General features: G+C 43.5%; 1 long non-coding RNA gene across 2 annotated transcripts in view; it reads left to right on the plus strand.

Annotated features, from left to right (window-relative positions):
- Positions 1 to 14,531, plus strand: part of LOC125963199 (uncharacterized) — a 657,652-nt gene extending 643,121 nt beyond the window's left edge. For both annotated transcript variants that reach the window (XR_007475022.1, XR_007475024.1), the window contains one exon: positions 14,462 to 14,531. This is a non-coding gene — a long non-coding RNA (uncharacterized LOC125963199). The remainder of the gene's footprint in view (positions 1 to 14,461) is intronic.
- The last annotated feature ends 254 nt before the right edge of the window (positions 14,532 to 14,785 follow it).

Genomic DNA, 14,785 nt, shown 5'->3' on the forward strand with positions numbered 1-14,785 from the left:
TGATTCTCTTTTGGAGACATAGCAATCCATAGTTTTTAAGATACTTACTAGTCAGGTACATTCTTAGGCGTTTAATATGGGGTGTTGAGTCCATCTCGTTGAGCAAGGTGTAGCTCTTGTCTATTTCATATTTGGCTTAAGGAAATTTATCTGTGCTCATTTCAATCTCTGGTTTTGTGCAGCACCCCAACTCACCTTTCCCCTTAAGCAAGCATAAGTTGGTTTTCTACATTTGAGACCCTGTTCTGTTTTGTAATACAGTTCCTGTGTAGCCAAGTTTACATTCCGTGTATTAGTGATATCTTATGATGTTTCTTTTTCTGTTTGACTTATTTCAGTTGAAATCATCATAGCTGAATCCATTCATTATGCTGCTACGGGCCTGATGACATAGATTTCATTGCTGAGCGATATTCCATTGTACGTAAGTACCACAACTTCTTTGTCCATTTTTCACTTTCTGCGATATTGAACTTGTACCGTATACGAGGTTCTAGTAAACAGAGCCGTCCCAAACTTTGGGGTGGCTGTGTCTTTTGGATTTTAATTTCCCTAAGCTATAGGACCATAAGTGGAAGTGCCCTAGGCTCTGTTGCTTTGTTTTTAGATGTTTCAGGACACACCATACACTTCTCCTGAGTGGCTGTTGGCATTTTACATCCCGCCCATCAGCATAACAAGGCTCCCAGTTCTCCATGGCTTGTCCTGCCTTTCAGGATTTTACACTTTTTTCACATGGCCCTTTTGACCGGGGGAAAGTGAGACTTCATTGTAGTGCAGATTTCCTTTGCAAGCTTGCTTGGTTGGCCAAAAAGTGCGTATGCGTTTTTTCCTGAATATATTCAGGAAAAAACGCATACGCCCTTTTTGGCCAAGTGCATCATTGTGGACGTTCTGCCTCTTTTCCTATGCTTTCAATGCAATTCCAGTCTACCTCCTGAAATCGGTTTCCTGCAATTCTGCCCCGCTTTCAAGTCCTCTTGGCAGCCTTACTTCAGTATATTTTTCGATGATAGCTGTCATTTATAACTCTGCAGGTTTGTGAATTACAGTGCCCCTGAGCACCTTTCTTCAACTCGCTTTCTTGTGAGCTGGCCGCAACACCGCCGGATTGCTTCAGGCCCTAATCTGGTTCCGGCACGGCACGCTGAGCCTTTGGTTAATTCCTCTTCCTGGTGGGAAATGAGAGTTAAATTTGCCCGTCCAGACACCTACAGCTAGTCTCTCATTGGTCCTCCCTATTCCTGTTCATCTTCCGCAGAAATTGCAAACTTGGCCAAACAGGAGGTTAAAGGCACTGACTCTCCAAGTCGGGAGAGTGTTAGTAAAGTGTCTGGAATATTGCACCCGAGTACCAGGGGTTGAAAACTGAGACATATTAGAACACGTCTCCTGATCACACGGTTGATCATACTGTGGGTTCCACATGCATGTTTGAGCTGAAGGAAGAATCCCTTAAACCTGGAGAGTTGAGACCCGTGGAATGGGTACCATGCAATATGACTTCAAAGGGTCTTCATTTGCTCACCGAAACTCTCCAATCCTATCACTGCTGCGTTTATGCCCCTGTACACACACTTGATTGACTTTTGGAGACATAGCAATCCATAGGTTTTAAGATACTTACTAGTCAGGTACATTCTTAGGCGTTTAATATGGGGTGTTGAGTCCATTTCGTTGAGCAAGGAGTAGCTCTTGTCTATTACATATTTAGCTTAAGGAACTTTATCTGTGCTCATTTCAATCTCTGGTTATGCAGCACCCCAACTCACCTTTCCCCTTAAGCAAGCATAAGTTGGTTTTCTAAATTTGAGACCCTGTTCTGTTTTGGAATTCAGTTCCTGTGTAGCCAAGTTTACATTCCGTGTATTAGTGATATCTTATGATGTTTCTTTTTCTGTGTGACTTATTTCAGTTAGAAGCATCATACCTGAATCCACTCATTATGCTGCTACAGGCCTGATGACATAGATTTCTTTGCTGAGTGATATTGCATTGTACGTAAGTACCACAACTTCTTTATCGATTTTTCACTTTCTGCGATATTGAACGTGTACCGTAAATGAGGTTCTTGTAAACAGAGCCGTCCCAAACTTTGGGGTGGCTGTGTCTTTTTTATTTTAATTTCCCTAAGCTATAGGACCATATGTGGAAGTGCCCTAGGCTCTGTTGCTTTGTTTCCTAGATGTTTCAGGAAACACCATACACTTCTCCCCAATGGCTGTTGGCAATTTACATCCCGCCCATCAGCATAACAAGGCTCCCAGTTCTCCATGGTCTGTCCTCCCTTTCTGGATTTTACTCTTTTTTCAGATGGCCCTTTTGACCGGGGGGAAGTGAGACTACATTGTAGTGCAGATTTCCTTTGCAAGCTTGCTTGGTTGGCCAAACAGTGCGTATGCGTTTTTTCCTGAATATATTCAGGAAAAAACGCATACGCCCTTTTTGGCCAAGTGCATTATTGTCGACATTCTGCCTCTTTTCCTATGCTTGAAATGCAATTCCAGTCTTCCTCCTGAAATCGGTTTCATGCAATTTTGCCCCGCTTTCAAGTCCTCTTCGCAGCCTTACTTCAGTATATTTTTGGACGATAGCTGTCATTTATAACTCTGCAGGTTTGTGAATTACAGTGCCCCTGAGCTCCTTTCTTCAACTCGCTTTCTTGTGAGCTGGCCGCAACACCGCATGATTGCTTCAGGCCCTAACCTGGTTCCGGCATGGCACGCTGAGCCTTTGGTTAATTCCTCTTCCTGATGGGAAATGAGAGTTAAATTTGCCCGTCCAGACACCTCCAGCTAGTCTCTCATTGGTCCTCCCTATTCCTGTTCATCTTCCGCGGAAATTGCAAGCTGGGCCAAACAGGAGGTTAAAGGCACTGAGTCTCCAAGACGGGAGAGTGTTAGTAAAGCATCTGGAATGTTGCACCCGAGTACCTAGGGTTGAAAACTGAGGCATATTAGAACACGTCTCCTGATCACATGGTTGATCATACTGTGGGTTCCACATGCATGTTTCAGCTGAAGGAAGAATCCCTTAAACCTGGAGAGTTAAGACCCGTGGAATGGGTACCATGCAATATGACTTCAAAGGGTCTTCATTTGCTCACCGAAACTCTCCAATCCTATCACTGCTGCGTTTATGCCCCTGTACACAAGCTTGATTCTCTTTCAGAGACATAGCAATCCATAGGGTTTAAGATACTTACTAGTCAGGTATATTATTAGGCGTTTAATATGGGGTGTTGAGTCCATTTCGTTGAGCAAGGAGTAGCTCTTGTCTATTCCATATTTGGCTTAAGGAACTTTATCTGTGCTCATTTCAGTCTCTGGTTTTATGCAGCACCCCAACTCACCTTTCCCCTTAAGCAAGCATAAGTTGGTTTTCTAAATTTGAGACCCTGTTCTGTTTTGTAATTCAGTTCCTGTGTAGCCAAGTTTACATTCCGTGTATTAGTGATATCTTATGATGTTCTTTTTCTGTGTGACTTATTTCAGTTAGAATCATCATACGTGAATCCACTCATTATGCTGCTACGGGCCTGATGACATAGATTTCATTGCTGAGTGATATTGCATTGTACGTAAGTACCGCAACTTCTTTATCCAGTTTTCACTTTCTGCAATACTGAACTTGTACCATAAATGAGGTTCTTGTAAACAGAGCCATCCCAAACTTTGGGGTGGCTGTGTCTTTTTGATTTTAATTTCCCTAAGCTATAGGACCATAAGTGGAAGTGCCCTAGGCTCTGTTGCTTTGTTTCCTAGATGTTTCAGGAAACACCATACACTTCTCCCAAGTGGCTGTTGGAAATTTACATCCCGCCCATCAGCATAACAAGGCTCCCAGTTCTCCATGGTCTGTCCTGCCTTTCTGGATTTTACACTTTTTTCAGATGGCCCTTTTGACCGGGGGGAAGTGAGACTTCATTGTAGTGCAGACTTCCTTTGCAAGCTTGCTTGGTTGGCCAAAAAGTGCGTTTGCGTTTTTTCCTGAATATATTCAGGAAAAAACGCATACGCCCTTTTTGGCCAAGTGCATCATTGTCGACGTTCTGCCTCTTTTCGTATTCTTTAAATGCAGTTGCAGTCTACCTCTTGAAATCGGTTTCCTGCAATTCTGCCCCGCTTTCAAGTCCTCTTGGCAGCCTTACTTCAGTATATTTTTCGATGATAGCTGTCATTTATAACTCTGCAGGTTTGTGAATTACAGTGCCCCTGAGCACCTTTCTTCAACTCGCTTTCTTGTGAGCTGGCCGCAACACCGCAGGATTGCTTCAGGCCCTAATCTGGTTCCGGCACGGCACGCTGAGCCTTTGGTTAATTCCTCTTCCTGGTGGGAAATGAGAGTTAAATTTGCCCGTCCAGACACCTCCAGCTAGTCTCTCATTGGTCTTCCCTATTCCTGTTCATCTTCCACAGAAATTGCAAACTTGGCCAAACAGGAGGTTAAAGGCACTGACTCTCCAAGTCGGGAGAGTGTTAGTAAAGTGTCTGGAATATTGCACCCGAGTACCAGGGGTTGAAAACTGAGAGATATTAGAACACGTCTCCCGATCACACGGTTGATCATACTCTGGGTTCCACATGCATGTTTGAGCTGAAGGAAGAATCCTTTAAACCTGGAGAGTTGAGACCCGTGGAATGGGTACCATGCAATATGACTTCAAAGGGTCTTCATTTGCTCACCGTACCTCTCCAATCCTATCACTGCTGCGTTTATGCCCCTGTACACACGCTTGATTGACTTTTGGAGACATAGCAATCCATAGGTTTTAAGTTACTTACTAGTCAGGCACATTCTTAGGCGTTTAATATAGGGTGTTGAGTCCATTTCGTTGAGCAAGGAGTAGCTCTTGTATATTCCATATTTGGCTTAAGGAAATTTATCTGTGCTCATTTCAATCTCTGGTTTTATGCAGCACCCCAACTCACCTTTCCCCTTAAGCAAGCATAAGTTGGTTTTCTAAATTTGAGACCCGGTTCTGTTTTGTAATTCAGTTCCTGTGTAGCCAAGTTTACATTCCGTGTATTAGTGATATCTTATGATGTTTCTTTTTCTGTGTGACTTATTTCAGTTAGAATCATCATACCTGAATCCACTCATTATGCTGCTACAGGCCTGATGACATAGATTTCTTTGCTGAGTGATATTGCATTGTATGTAAGTACCACAACTGCTTTATCGATTTTTCACTTTCTGCGATATTGAACGTGTACCGTAAACGAGGTTCTTGTAAACAGAGCCGTCCCAAACTTTGGGGTGGCTGTGTCTTTTTGATTTTAATTTCCCTAAGCTATAGGACCATAAGTGGAAGTGCCCTAGGCTCTGTTGCTTTGTTTCCTAGATGTTTCAGGAGACACCATACACTTCTCCCCAATGGCTGTTGGCAATTTACATCCCGCCCATCAGCATAACAAGGCTCCCAGTTCTCCATGGTCTGTCCTCCCTTTCTGGATTTTACACTTTTTTCAGATGGCCCTTTTGACCGGGGGGAAGTGAGACTTCATTGTAGTGCAGATTTCCTTTGCAAGCTTGCTTGGTTGGCCAAAAAGGGCGTATGCGTTTTTTCCTGAATATATTCAGGAAAAAACGCATACGCCCTTTTTGGCCAAGTGCATTATTGTCGACGTTCTGCCTCTTTTCCTATGCTTTAAATGCAATTCCAGTCTTCCTCCTGAAATCGGTTTCATGCAATTTTGCCCCGCTTTCAAGTCCTCTTGGCAGCGTTACTTCAGTATATTTTTGGACGATAGCTGTCATTTATAACTCTGCAGGTTTGTGAATTACAGTGCCCCTGAGCTCCTTTCTTCAACTCGCTTTCTTGTGAGAAGGCCACAACACCGCAGGATTGCTTCAGGCCCTAATCTGGTTCCGGCATGGCACGCTGAGCCTTTGGTTAATTCCTCTTCCTGGTGGGAAATGAGAGTTAAATTTGCCCGTCCAGACACCTCCAGCTAGTTTCTGATTGGTTCTCCCTAAAGAGTCTGGAATGATGCACCCGAGTACCAGGGGATGAGAACTGAGACATGTTTTAACACTTCTCCCAATCAGAAGGTTGATCATACTCTGGGTTCCACATGCATGTTTTAGCTGAAGGAAGAATCCCTTAAACCTGGAGAGTTGAGACCCGTGGAATGGGTACCATGCAATATGACTTCAAAGGGTCTTCATTTGCTCACCGAACCTCTCCAATCCTATCACTGCTGCGTTTATGCCCCTGTACACACGCTTGATTCTCTTTCGGAGACATAGCAATCCATAGGTTTTAAGATACTTACTAGTCAGGTACATACTTAGGCGTTTAATATGGGGTGTTGAGTCCATTTCGTTCAGCAAGGAGTAGCTCTTGACTATTGCATATTTGGCTTAAGGAACATTATCTGTGCTCATTTCAATCTCTGGTTTTATGCAGCACCCCAACTCACCTTTCCCCTTAAGCAAGCATAAGTTGGTTTTCTAAATTTGAGACCCTGTTCTGTTTTGTAATTCAGTTCCTCTGTAACCAAGTTTACATTCCGTGTATTAGTGATATCTTATGATGTTTCTTTTTCTGTGTGACTTATTTCAGTTAGAATCATCATACCTGTATCCACTCATTATGCTGTTATGGGCCTGATGAGATAGATGTCATTGCTGAGTGATATTGCATTGTACGTAAGTACCACAACTTCTTTATCCATTTTTCACTTTCTGCAATATTAAACTTGTACCGTAAACGAAGTTCTTGTAAACAGAGCCGTCCCAAACTTTGGGGTAGCTGTGTCTTTTTGATTTTAATTTCCCTAAGCTATAGGACCATAAGTGGAAGTGCCCTAGGCTCTGTTGCTTTGTTTTTTAGATGTTTCAGGAAACACCATACACTTCTCCCGAGTGGCTGTTGGCAATTTACATCCCGCCCTTCAGCATAACAAGGTTCCTAGTTCTCCATGGCCTGTCCTGCCTTTCTGGATTTTACACTTTTTTCAGATGGCCCTTTTGACCGGGGGGAAGTGAGACTTCATTGTAGTGCAGATTTCCTTTGTAAGCTTGCTTGGTTGGCCAAAAAGGGCGTATGTATTTTTCCCTGAATATATTCAGGAAAAAACGCATACGCCCTTTTTGGCCAAGTGCATCATTGTCGACGTTCTGCCTCTTTTCCTATGCTTTCAGTGCAATTCCAGTCTACCTCCTGAAATCGGTTTCCTGCAATTCTGCCCCACTTTCAAGTCCTCTTGGCAGGCTTACTTCAGTATATTTTTGGACGATAGCTGTCATTTATAACTCTGCAGGTTTGTGAATTACAGTGCCCCTGAGCTCCTTTCTTCAACTCGCTTTCTTGTGAGCTGGCCGCAACACCGCAGGATTGCTTCAGGCCCTAATCTGGCTCCGGCACGGCACGCTGAGCCTTTGGTTAATTCCTCTTCCTGGTTGGAAATGAGAGTTAAATTTGCCCGTCCAGACACCTCCAGCTAGTCTCTCATTGGTCCTCCCTATTCCTGTTCATCTTCCGCAGAAATTGCAAACTGGACCAAACAGGAGGTTAAAGGCACTGACTCTCCAAGTCGGGAGAGTGTTAGTAAAGCATCTGGAATGTTGCACCCGAGTACCAGGGGACGAAAACTGAGACATATTGGAACACGTCTCCCGATCACACGGTTGATCATACTCTGGGTTCAACATGCATGTTTTAGCTGAAGGAAGAATCCCTTAAACCTGGAGAGTTGAGACCCGTGGAATGGGTACCATGCAATATGACTTCAAAGGGTCTTCATTTGCTCACCGAACCTCTCCAATCCTATCACTGCTGCGTTTATGCCCCTGTACACACGCTTGATTCTCTTTTGGAGACATAGCAATCCATAGTTTTTAAGATACTTACTAGTCAGGTACATTCTTAGGCGTTTAATATGGGGTGTTGAGTCCATCTCGTTGAGCAAGGTGTAGCTCTTGTCTATTTCATATTTGGCTTAAGGAAATTTATCTGTGCTCATTTCAATCTCTGGTTTTATGCAGCACCCCAACTCACCTTTCCCCTTAAGCAAGCATAAGTTGGTTTTCTATATTTGAGACCCTGTTCTGTTTTGTAATTCAGTTCCTGTGTAGCCAAGTTTACATTCCGTGTATTAGTGATATCTTATGATGTTTCTTTTTCTGTTTGACTTATTTCAGTTGAAATCATCATAGCTGAATCCATTCATTATGCTGCTACGGGCCTGATGACATAGATTTCATTGCTGAGCGATATTCCATTGTACGTAAGTACCACAACTTCTTTGTCCATTTTTCACTTTCTGCGATATTGAACTTGTACCGTATACGAGGTTCTAGTAAACAGAGCCGTCCCAAACTTTGGGGTGGCTGTGTCTTTTTGATTTTAATTTCCCTAAGCTATAGGACCATAAGTGGAAGTGCCCTAGGCTCTGTTGCTTTGTTTTTAGATGTTTCAGGACACACCATACACTTCTCCTGAGTGGCTGTTGGTATTTTACATCCCGCCCATCAGCATAACAAGGCTCCCAGTTCTCCATGGCCTGTCCTGCCTTTCAGGATTTTACACTTTTTTCACATGGCCCTTTTGACCGGGGGAAAGTGAGACTTCATTGTAGTGCAGATTTCCTTTGCAAGCTTGCTTGGTTGGCCAAAAAGTGCGTATGCGTTTTTTCCTGAATATATTCAGGAAAAAACGCATACGCCCTTTTTGGCCAAGTGCATCATTGTGGACGTTCTGCCTCTTTTCCTATGCTTTCAATGCAATTCCAGTCTACCTCCTGAAATCGGTTTCCTGCAATTCTGCCCCGCTTTCAAGTCCTCTTGGCAGCCTTACTTCAGTATATTTTTTGATGATAGCTGTCATTTATAACTCTGCAGGTTTGTGAATTACAGTGCCCCTGAGCACCTTTCTTCAACTCGCTTTCTTGTGAGCTGGCCGCAACACTGCCGGATTGCTTCAGGCCCTAATCTGGTTCCGGCACGGCACGCTGAGCCTTTGGTTAATTCCTCTTCCTGGTGGGAAATGAGAGTTAAATTTGCCCGTCCAGACACCTACAGCTAGTCTCTCATTGGTCCTCCCTATTCCTGTTCATCTTCCGCAGAAATTGCAAACTTGGCCAAACAGGAGGTTAAAGGCACTGACTCTCCAAGTCGGGAGAGTGTTAGTAAAGTGTCTGGAATATTGCACCCGAGTACCAGGGGTTGAAAACTGAGACATATTAGAACACGTCTCCTGATCACACGGTTGATCATACTGTGGGTTCCACATGCATGTTTGAGCTGAAGGAAGAATCCCTTAAACCTGGAGAGTTGAGACCCGTGGAATGGGTACCATGCAATATGACTTCAAAGGGTCTTCATTTGCTCACCGAAACTCTCCAATCCTATCACTGCTGCGTTTATGCCCCTGTACACACACTTGATTGACTTTTGGAGACATAGCAATCCATAGGTTTTAAGATACTTACTAGTCAGGTACATTCTTAGGCGTTTAATATGGGGTGTTGAGTCCATTTCGTTGAGCAAGGAGTAGCTCTTGTCTATTACATATTTAGCTTAAGGAACTTTATCTGTGCTCATTTCAATCTCTGGTTATGCAGCACCCCAACTCACCTTTCCCCTTAAGCAAGCATAAGTTGGTTTTCTAAATTTGAGACCCTGTTCTGTTTTGGAATTCAGTTCCTGTGTAGCCAAGTTTACATTCCGTGTATTAGTGATATCTTATGATGTTTCTTTTTCTGTGTGACTTATTTCAGTTAGAATCATCATACCTGAATCCACTCATTATTCTGCTACAGGCCTGATGACATAGATTTCTTTGCTGAGTGATATTGCATTGTACGTAAGTACCACAACTTCTTTATCGATTTTTCACTTTCTGCGATATTGAACGTGTACCGTAAACGAGGTTCTTGTAAACAGAGCCGTCCCAAACTTTGGGGTGGCTGTGTCTTTTTTATTTTAATTTCCCTAAGCTATAGGACCATATGTGGAAGTGCCCTAGGCTCTGTTGCTTTGTTTCCTAGATGTTTCAGGAAACACCATACACTTCTCCCCAATGGCTGTTGGCAATTTACATCCCGCCCATCAGCATAACAAGGCTCCCAGTTCTCCATGGTCTGTCCTCCCTTTCTGGATTTTACTCTTTTTTCAGATGCCCCTTTTGACCGGGGGGAAGTGAGACTACATTGTAGTGCAGATTTCCTTTGCAAGCTTGCTTGGTTGGCCAAACAGTGCGTATGCGTTTTTTCCTGAATATATTCAGGAAAAAACGCATACGCACTTTTTGGCCAAATGCATTATTGTCGACATTCTGCCTCTTTTCCTATGCTTGAAATGCAATTCCAGTCTTCCTCCTGAAATCGGTTTCATGCAATTTTGCCCCGCTTTCAAGTCCTCTTCGCAGCCTTACTTCAGTATATTTTTGGACGATAGCTGTCATTTATAACTCTGCAGGTTTGTGAATTACAGTGCCCCTGAGCTCCTTTCTTCAACTCGCTTTCTTGTGAGCTGGCCGCAACACCGCATGATTGCTTCAGGCCCTAACCTGGTTCCGGCATGGCACGCTGAGCCTTTGGTTAATTCCTCTTCCTGATGGGAAATGAGAGTTAAATTTGCCCGTCCAGACACCTCCAGCTAGTCTCTCATTGGTCCTCCCTATTCCTGTTCATCTTCCGCGGAAATTGCAAGCTGGGCCAAACAGGAGGTTAAAGGCACTGAGTCTCCAAGACGGGAGAGTGTTAGTAAAGCATCTGGAATGTTGCACCCGAGTACCTAGGGTTGAAAACTGAGGCATATTAGAACACGTCTCCTGATCACATGGTTGATCATACTGTGGGTTCCACATGCATGTTTCAGCTGAAGGAAGAATCCCTTAAACCTGGAGAGTTGAGACCCGTGGAATGGGTACCATGCAATATGACTTCAAAGGGTCTTCATTTGCTCACCGAAACTCTCCAATCCTATCACTGCTGCGTTTATGCCCCTGTACACAAGCTTGATTCTCTTTCAGAGACATAGCAATCCATAGGGTTTAAGATACTTACTAGTCAGGTATATTATTAGGCGTTTAATATGGGGTGTTGAGTCCATTTCGTTGAGCAAGGAGTAGCTCTTGTCTATTCCATATTTGGCTTAAGGAACTTTATCTGTGCTCATTTCAGTCTCTGGTTTTATGCAGCACCCCAACTCACCTTTCCCCTTAAGCAAGCATAAGTTGGTTTTCTAAATTTGAGACCCTGTTCTGTTTTGTAATTCAGTTCCTGTGTAGCCAAGTTTACATTCCGTGTATTAGTGATATCTTATGATGTTCTTTTTCTGTGTGACTTATTTCAGTTAGAATCATCATACGTGAATCCACTCATTATGCTGCTACGGGCCTGATGACATACATTTCATTGCTGAGTGATATTGCATTGTACGTAAGTACCGCAACTTCTTTATCCAGTTTTCACTTTCTGCAATACTGAACTTGTACCATAAATGAGGTTCTTGTAAACAGAGCCATCCCAAACTTTGGGGTGGTTGTGTCTTTTTGATTTTAATTTCCCTAAGCTATAGGACCATAAGTGGAAGTGCCCTAGGCTCTGTTGCTTTGTTTCCTAGATGTTTCAGGAAACACCATACACTTCTCCCAAGTGGCTGTTGGAAATTTACATCCCGCCCATCAGCATAACAAGGCTCCCAGTTCTCCATGGTCTGTCCTGCCTTTCTGGATTTTACACTTTTTTCAGATGGCCCTTTTGACCGGGGGGAAGTGAGACTTCATTGTAGTGCAGACTTCCTTTGCAAGCTTGCTTGGTTGGCCAAAAAGTGCGTTTGCGTTTTTTCCTGAATATATTCAGGAAAAAACGCATACGCCCTTTTTGGCCAAGTGCATCATTGTCGACGTTCTGCCTCTTTTCGTATTCTTTAAATGCAGTTGCAGTCTACCTCTTGAAATCGGTTTCCTGCAATTCTGCCCCGCTTTCAAGTCCTCTTGGCAGCCTTACTTCAGTATATTTTTCGATGATAGCTGTCATTTATAACTCTGCAGGTTTGTGAATTACAGTGCCCCTGAGCACCTTTCTTCAACTCGCTTTCTTGTGAGCTGGCCGCAACACCGCAGGATTGCTTCAGGCCCTAATCTGGTTCCGGCACGGCACGCTGAGCCTTTGGTTAATTCCTCTTCCTGGTGGGAAATGAGAGTTAAATTTGCCCGTCCAGACACCTCCAGCTAGTCTCTCATTGGTCCTCCCTATTCCTGTTCATCTTCCACAGAAATTGCAAACTTGGCCAAACAGGAGGTTAAAGGCACTGACTCTCCAAGTCGGGAGAGTGTTAGTAAAGTGTCTGGAATATTGCACCCGAGTACCAGGGGTTGAAAACTTAGACATATTAGAACACGTCTCCTGATCACACGGTTGATCATACTGTGGGTTCCACATGCATGTTTGAGCTGAAGGAAGAATCCCTTAAACCTGGAGAGTTGAGACCCGTGGAATGGGTACCATGCAATATGACTTCAAAGGGTCTTCATTTGCTCACCGTACCTCTCCAATCCTATCAATGCTGCGTTTATGCCCCTGTACACACGCTTGATTGACTTTTGGAGACATAGCAATCCATAGGTTTTAAGATACTTACTAGTCAGGTACATTCTTAGGCGTTTAATATGGGGTGTTGAGTGCATTTCGTTGAGCAAGGAGTAGCTCTTGTCTATTACATATTTGGCTTAAGGAACTTTATCTGTGCTCATTTCAATCTCTGGTTATGCAGCACCCCAACTCACCTTTCCCCTTAAGCAAGCATAAGTTGGTTTTCTAAATTTGAGACCCGGTTCTGTTTTGTAATTCAGTTCCTGTGTAGCCAAGTTTACATTCCGTGTATTAGTGATATCTTATGATGTTTCTTTTTCTGTGTGACTTATTTCAGTTAGAATCATCATACCTGAATCCACTCATTATGCTGCTACAGGCCTGATGACATAGATTTCTTTGCTGAGTGATATTGCATTGTACTTAAGTACCACAACTTCTTTATCGATTTTTCACTTTATGCGATATTGAACGTGTACCGTAAACGAGGTTCTTGTAAACAGAGCCGTCCCAAACTTTGGGGTGGCTGTGTCTTTTTGATTTTAATTTCCCTAAGCTATAGGACCATAAGTGGAAGTGCCCTAGGCTCTGTTGCTTTGTTTCCTAGATGTTTCAGGAAACACCATACACTTCTCCCCAATGGCTGTTGGCAATTTACACCCCGCCCATCAGCATAACAAGGCTCCCAGTTCTCCATGGTCTGTCCTCCCTTTCTGGATTTTACTCTTTTTTCAGATGGCCCTTTTGACCGGGGGGAAGTGAGACTACATTGTAGTGCAGATTTCCTTTGCAAGCTTGCTTGGTTGGCCAAAAAGTGCGTATGCGTTTTTTCCTGAATATATTCAGGAAAAAACGCATACGCCCTTTTTGGCCAAGTGCATTATTGTCGACGTTCTGCCTCTTTTCCTATGCTTTAAATGCAATTCCAGTCTTCCTCCTGAAATCGGTTTCATGCAATTTTGCCCCGCTTTCAAGTCCTCTTGGCAGCCTTACTTCAGTATATTTTTGGACGATAGCTGTCATTTATAACTCTGCAGGTTTGTGAATTACAGTGCCCCTGAGCTCCTTTCTTCAACTCGCTTTCTTGTGAGAAGGCGACAACACCGCAGGATTGCTTTAGGCCCTAATCTGGTTCCGGCATGGCACGCTGAGCCTTTGGTTAATTCCTCTTCCTGGTGGGAAATGAGAGTTAAATTTGCCCGTCCAGACACCTCCAGCTAGTCTCTCATTGGTCCTCCCTATTCCTGTTCATCTTCCGCGGAAATTGCAAGCTGGGCCAAACAGGAGGTTAAAGGCACTGAGTCTCCAAGTCGGGAGAGTGTTAGTAAAGCGTCTGGAATGTTGCACCCGAGTACCAGGGGTTGAAAACTGAGAGATATTAGAACACATCTCCCGATCACACGGTTGATCATACTCTGGGTTCCACATGCATGTTTGAGCTGAAGGAAGAATCCTTTATACCTGGAGAGTTGAGACCCATGGAATGGGTACCATGCAATATGACTTCAAAGGGTCTTCATTTGCTCACCGTACCTCTCCAATCCTATCACTGCTGCGTTTATGCCCCTGTACACACGCTTGATTGACTTTTGGAGACATAGCAATCCATAGGTTTTAAGATACTTACTAGTCAGGCACATTCTTAGGCGTTTAATATAGGGTGTTGAGTCCATTTCGTTGAGCAAGGAGTAGCTCTTGTCTATTCCATATTTGGCTTAAGGAACTTTATCTGTGCTCATTTCAATCTCTGGTTTTATGCAGCACCCCAACTCACCTTTCCCCTTAAGCAAGCATAAGTTGGTTTACTAAATTTGAGACCCTGTTCTGTTTTGTAATTCAGTTCCTGTGTAGCCAAGTTTACATTCCGTGTATTAGTGATATCTTATGATGTTCTTTTTCTGTGTGACTTATTTCAGTTAGAATCATCATACATGAATCCACTCATTATGCTGCTACGGGCCTGATGACATAGATTTCATTGCTGAGTGATATTGCATTGTACGTAAGTACCGCAACTTCTTTATCCAGTTTTCACTTTCTGCAATACTGAACTTGTACCATAAATGAGGTTCTTGTAAACAGAGCCATCCCAAACTTTGGGGTGGCTGTGTCTTTTTGATTTTAATTTCCCTAAGCTATAGGACCATAAGTGGAAGTGCCCTAGGCTCTGTTGCTTTGTTTCCTAGATGTTTCAGGAAACACCATACACTTCTCCCCAGTGGCTGTTGGCAATTTACATC

Source organism: Orcinus orca, unplaced genomic scaffold, assembly GCF_937001465.1.
Source record: "Orcinus orca unplaced genomic scaffold, mOrcOrc1.1 scaffold_73, whole genome shotgun sequence".
NCBI lineage: Eukaryota > Metazoa > Chordata > Mammalia > Artiodactyla > Delphinidae > Orcinus > Orcinus orca.